Consider the following 6,043-nt stretch of genomic DNA (forward strand, 5'->3'; position numbering starts at 1 on the left):
AAGGCGGTTTGACGTTGTAGTCAACACCGGCAACTCCTGCGGCGCACCTGAAGCCAAGCTGTATTGACTCCGTCTTTCCCTTGGACCCTTCAGCTGCGAAGAGAGGGGGGGTCTGCTGCATGGGCAACAGCAGACCCTCCATATCACCCTGCCCAGGCTCTGTAGCTTCAGCTTCACTGGAGAGGACACTCCAGTGTCACCACAAGATGTCGATTCAACACGGGAGGAGACAGATACCGTGTCACTCCCGAGTCGGACTGCACAGCCATTCTCGGCGGTGCAGATAGACTCTTAAGAAGCTACACCATCGTCTCTCGAGACGGACGGCTGCCGACGATAGTATAGTTTGATATTATATATTGTGATTCCGCCAACTTTGTTCTAACTTTGTTCTAATTTCTCAAGATTATTGAGGATATTTGGAGTGTTTTTTGGTTCCATATAAATTTTTGGAATATTTGTTCTAGATCTGTGAAGTTTGTCTTTGACATTTTAAAAGAAATTTCTGCACACTATTAAAGCTCAGGGTGGAGGCCGGCCCCGGCCAGTGAACTTCTGAGTGTCAGAAGTGTGCTACATGAACAGCAGGGTTTTCGCTGACACCAGGAGAGTGTGCCTCTGTGACTGGGGTTTGCTAGTGTGCTCTGCCACGTCGCAAAAAAAAAAAAAATAATAATAATAAATAAATAAATAAATAAATAAAAGAAATTTCATTGAATCTATAGATTGCCTTGGGTGTTAAGGACATTTTAATGGTGTTAATTCTTTCAATCCATGAACATGATATATGCTTCCACTTATTTGTACTTCATCTTTTTTTTTTTTTTCAGAGTCCAATAGTTTTCTGAGTACAGGTCTTTCATATGCTTAGTTTAATTTATTCCTAGTTTCTTTATTATTTTGTTGTTGTTGTTGCTATAGTGAATGGGATTGTTTTCTTAGTTTCTCTTCCTGATAGTTCATTATTGATGTATAAAAATGCCATCACCCTGACTGGTGTGGCTCCGTGGGTAGGGCACATGCCTGGGTTGTCAGTTTGGCCCCTGATCAGCTGCATACAGGAAGCAACCAATTGATGTTTCTCTCTCACATTGGTGTTTCTCTCTGTCTCTCTCTCTTCCTCTCTCTCTCTCTCACTCTCCCCCTTTCATCCCCTCCCTCTAAAAATAAATAAATAAATAAATCTAAAAATGCCATCAATTTCTGAATATTGACTATATCCTACTACTTTGCCGAATTCATTTACTAAGTCAAGTCATGTTCCAGTGGAGCTATAATGTTTTCTATATACAATATCATGCCATCTGCAAATAATGACAGTTTTACTTCCTTTTTTCCAATTTGGATGTTTTTATTTCTTTTTTCTTTTTTTTGCCTGATCACTGTGGCTAGAACTTCCAGTACTATGTTGAACAAGAGTGGTGGAAGTGGACCTGATTTTAAGGGTAACATTTTTAGCTCCTACTCATTGAGTGTAATGTTGGCAGTAGGTTTTTTATATATGGCCTTTATTATGTTGAGGAATGCTCCTTCTCTTCCCCCTTTGTTGAGTGTTTTTGCCATAAATGGTGCTGGATTTTATCAAATGCTTTTTCTGCTTCTATTGATATGATCATGTGATTTTTGTCTTTCTTTTTGTTTATGTGATGTATCACATTTATTACCAAGAATATTGTACCAGTCTTGCATCCCTGTGATAAATCTCACTTGACCATGACATATGATCTTCTAAATATGTTACTGGATCTGATTTTCTAATATTTTGTTGAAGAATTTAGCATCTATGCTTTTCAGGGATATTAGCCTATAATTTTCTTTTTCTATGGTGTCTTTACATGGTTTTGGAATTAGGATAATACTGGCTTTGTAAAGAGTTTGAAAGTCTTCCTCTTCTTGAATTTTTTGGAACAGTTTGAGAAAGATAGGTGTTAGATCTTTTTTGAATGTTTGGTGAAATTTTCTTGCAAAGCCATCTGGACCAGAATTTTTGTTTGCTGGGAGTTTTGATTAGTGCTTCAATTTCATAAGTTGTAATAGTTCTATACAGGTTTTCTCCTTCTTTCTGATTCAGTTTTGGAAGATTATATGTTTCAAGAAATGTACCCATTTTGCCCAGGTTTTCTACTTTCTCCCCATATAGTTGTTTACAGTATTTTCTTACAACCCTCTATATTTTGTGGTCTCAGTTGTTATTTCTCCACTTTCATTTCTGAGTTTATTTATTTGGGTTCTCTCTCTTTTTTTCTTGAGTCTGATTAAAGGGGTCTCAATTTGTTTATCTTGTTAAAGAACCAATTCCTGGATTCCTTGATCTTTTGAATTTTTTTTTTTTTACTCTCTATGTCATTTATTTCTACTCTGATCTTGTTTATTTCTTTCTACTCATTCTTATTTTTATCATGTTAATTGTTATCTATCCTATCCCTACCTATGTAAAAGAAGTATTTGTCTATTCCTTTTACTTTTTATTCAGTCTCAGAGGATTCCCCACTTTGCTTTGTCTGGACTACCTAATCTATCACCAGTGACTTTTTTTGTAATACCCTTTTGTCTTCCATTTGATTCTGATGTATAAAAATAAGTGGTAAATGCCATTTTCTGGAGCATTTTCTCAATCTGTTGATAGTTGACTTACTGGCAATTGTCATCAGTTTGGCTCAGATAAAAATTGTTACAGTTTGGACATTTCTTATGTTTACCAAAGTATTTATTAATTTATTTTTTGTGAAAATCCAAACTTTCATACAGTATGATCTTAAAGAATTTATTATAGTTAATATTTTATGTGTTCTGAAAAACATCCATTCTTATAATTTTTAGTTCTTCCCAAAATGCTATTTATTAATTGAGCCTCTATCTCCAACTCCTTTTCTGATATAATTCCCTATTCTACTTATTCTGTTTTATGTTTCAGTTAACTTGCTCTTTTTTCACTTTTTAATATGCTGGAAAACTTCCTGACAATTTGCAAGGAATCAACACTTTTTTGTTCAATCCCCTTTTGAAAGAGAAAAGCTATCTTACAAACTAAGAAATATCAAATCAGCATAAAATATTAGTATAGTGTTATATTCTAAAGCAATAAACCTATCTATAACTAAGAAACACAGTAAAAAAAAATGCCTGGAGCTATTTTATCTTCAATAGTATGCAGAGGCTATGTTTAACTATAATACTTAAAATAATGCATTTTGTGTTTTCCTTTTATTATTGCAGAGATGGTAAATACTAAATAAATTGAGAGATTACCTAAAAGTCAAATGTGGTAAAGAGGATGGAGGAAAGATCATGTACAACTTTACTATCAGCAAAATAAAAGATATAGTTGCTGTAAATATATAACTGCATAAATTTATCAAAGCTCTTTTAAGAGAACATAATCATACAAAGACATTTGTTTTTATTTCCTTTTTTCAATATATCAGAGTATAAGCTGGAAGTGATTTGTTCATTTTTAAGCAAAGCATTCATTTAGTATCTTTTGAATGTTTTCAATGATAAAGTTTAAAAGACATATAAATAATAATTCATTTATAAATTCCTAATTTAAATGTGAAAATAAGTTTTTTTTTCACATTCTAGATTTCCAGTTTTTCTAAATACTTGATTTATTTTTCTTTAAAGGTCAAGGTTCATTTTATCAGGGCTTAATGATGGTTGCTTTTAATTGCTCAGTTACTCTATCCAGTGATCCAACTTTGGCTTCAAGTTGCCATAGCAATTAAAAAAAGGGAAAACTGGCAATAAAGCCTAATAACTTTTCATTTTATCTATTATATACGGTTACAACAAACCAAAAAGATTCCTACGGATTCCAAAACAGATGTATTGCCTCTATATATAATTAAGTGTTTTGGTGGGAATCTGTATGAAAAACCTTATATACAATTAGACAAATATGTTAACATATTATGTTTTATTGAAGTTTGTATGAGCCTACATGCTTGTCAATGGGTCCTGATCCAAAATGCTTTTATGCCTGATTAATTGTCAATATTAGGCAGGAGCTTGCTCATTAGTATGTTGGAGGAGCCATTTAAATTTCAATGAGCTTCATTTAGCAAATATATGCTAACTGTTAATAAACTAAATTGAATTTTTGTCTTGTGTTAACAAATCCTCTTAATATATACAAAAAGTCTATGAAAAGTATGAATAAACTCAGATAATTCTCTGTTATAAAATTTGCTGTTTTATTAGCTAGGTTCCCTTAGTTAAGTAAAAATCATGTGTTTCCTCTTTATTTTTTATTTTATGTTTTTAACCTGTTTGGTACTTCCCATGAATATAATGATGGTTCAACTAATAACAGTTTATATGTACTGAAGCAAATTTATTTTAAGACTCATTGGAACCCAGTAATTAAAATTTTAGGCAGAAATACAATTTAAGTAGGCAATATTTAATTGTAAAAAAAGTATCTATTAAATCATTAATCAAAACTCTACAAAGCAATTTCTTCAGTATTTTTCCAAATAAATCATTAGTTATTAGAAAGCCCAATAGAAGACCTTTTTAATTGATATATGTTAAACACACTTAATGGATTAGGAAAAAATATCAAAAGTACTGAAGAAGATGGTGTTAATGGTCATAGACTACTTCGCTCAATAAGAAGATGAAGAAATTGATTATGCCCACAATTTTTCCCAATTTATGAATTTTAGATCATAATATTTGTCTTTTTTTTGCATTAAGCCAAACATGAGTTAAACTTTGTGATAAAGAAGGTCATCATTTCAAGAAGCACAAATTAAAATGAAGCAGAAATCTTCAAAAGTATCAAAGCACCACTAAGAATAGTTATTTAATTAAGCTCACACCTGCACACTAAAAATAGATGAAATTCAGTGAATAAAATTTATTGTTATCTAATTTAAAGTAAGAGAGTTAAAATAAGCAAATGTGATAACTCACTTTTAGTTTGAAAATCCTATGAGAGAAAAAAAAATCATGAAATGGCATAAAATGTTGTTTCAGAAAGAGTTGCAAATATACTAATTAAGGAGTAAACATTTGAAATAATTATATATATTTAAGGATATAACATTAGCAATAATTATATGTAATGAAAAATTATCTCTAATCATAAAAAATAGAGATGATGACCATCATGGGCAACAGTATTTTTTTCTATTTTTTAAGTCATTTTACATTGAAGGTTCTACTGAAAGACATGGAACTAGAGAGAATTATGCTTAGTGAAATAAGCCAGACAAAGAAAGAAAAATACCATATGATGTCACCTAATACAGGAGACTAAGGAACAACACAAACAAATGAACTAAATTGAACAAGGAGCAGAATAACAGGCAATAGGGGGAGAGGGAGGGAGAGAAGGGGGATAAGTAAGGAAAGGGTTTAGTCAAGGAATGTGTATAAATGACTCATGGACATGGACAATGGGGAGGGATATGATTGTGGGAGAAGGGCTGGGCTGGGTGGGGGGGCAATGGGGGAAAATGGGACAACTGTAATTAAAAAACAAAAAAAATAAATTAAAAAATAGAAAGATGATAAAAGCTTAAAGAGAATTCTAGTTCTCTTATGTGTGAAATAAAAAGATATCTTGAGTAGTCAGTTGGAAAAGTACATTACTACAGGCATTTAAGGAATAATTAAATATTTTACACATTCAAATCATTTGTGTACATAAAGAAAAAGTTCTTTGTTTAGTAATATTTTGTTTCTTCAGAGACATTGTGAAGGACATGATCAAATTTTCTTATTCAGTTAAAATTTACAAAATAATATAGATCCATTTTTGGAAAGGAGAGCATACTTCTTGATAGTTTATACTCAAATGACCCATAGACAATATAATTTTTATCTCTTCTTTTTTTTAAGTATATTTTATTGATTATGTTGTTACAGTAGTCCCAATTTTTTCCCCTTTGCTCCCCTCTGCCCAGTACCCACCTTCCCTCCAGCATTCCCACCCTGCTTAGTTCATGTCCATGGGTAGTGCATATACATTCTTTAGCTTCACCCTATCCTATATGATTCTTAACTTCCCCCTGCCTATTTTGTACCAACCGATTAT

General features: G+C 32.2%; 1 non-coding gene across 1 annotated transcript; it reads left to right on the top strand.

The window, feature by feature from the left end:
• The first annotated feature begins 504 nt into the window (after positions 1 to 504).
• Positions 505 to 655, top strand: LOC150006593 (small nucleolar RNA SNORA62/SNORA6 family). The gene has a single exon (XR_016512099.1). It is a non-coding gene; the product is annotated as a small nucleolar RNA SNORA62/SNORA6 family (small nucleolar RNA).
• Positions 656 to 6,043: the final 5,388 nt, after the last annotated feature.

This window comes from Furipterus horrens, unplaced genomic scaffold (genome assembly GCF_987537825.1).
Source record: "Furipterus horrens unplaced genomic scaffold, mFurHor1.1.pri manual_scaffold_6, whole genome shotgun sequence".
Lineage (NCBI taxonomy): Eukaryota > Metazoa > Chordata > Mammalia > Chiroptera > Furipteridae > Furipterus > Furipterus horrens.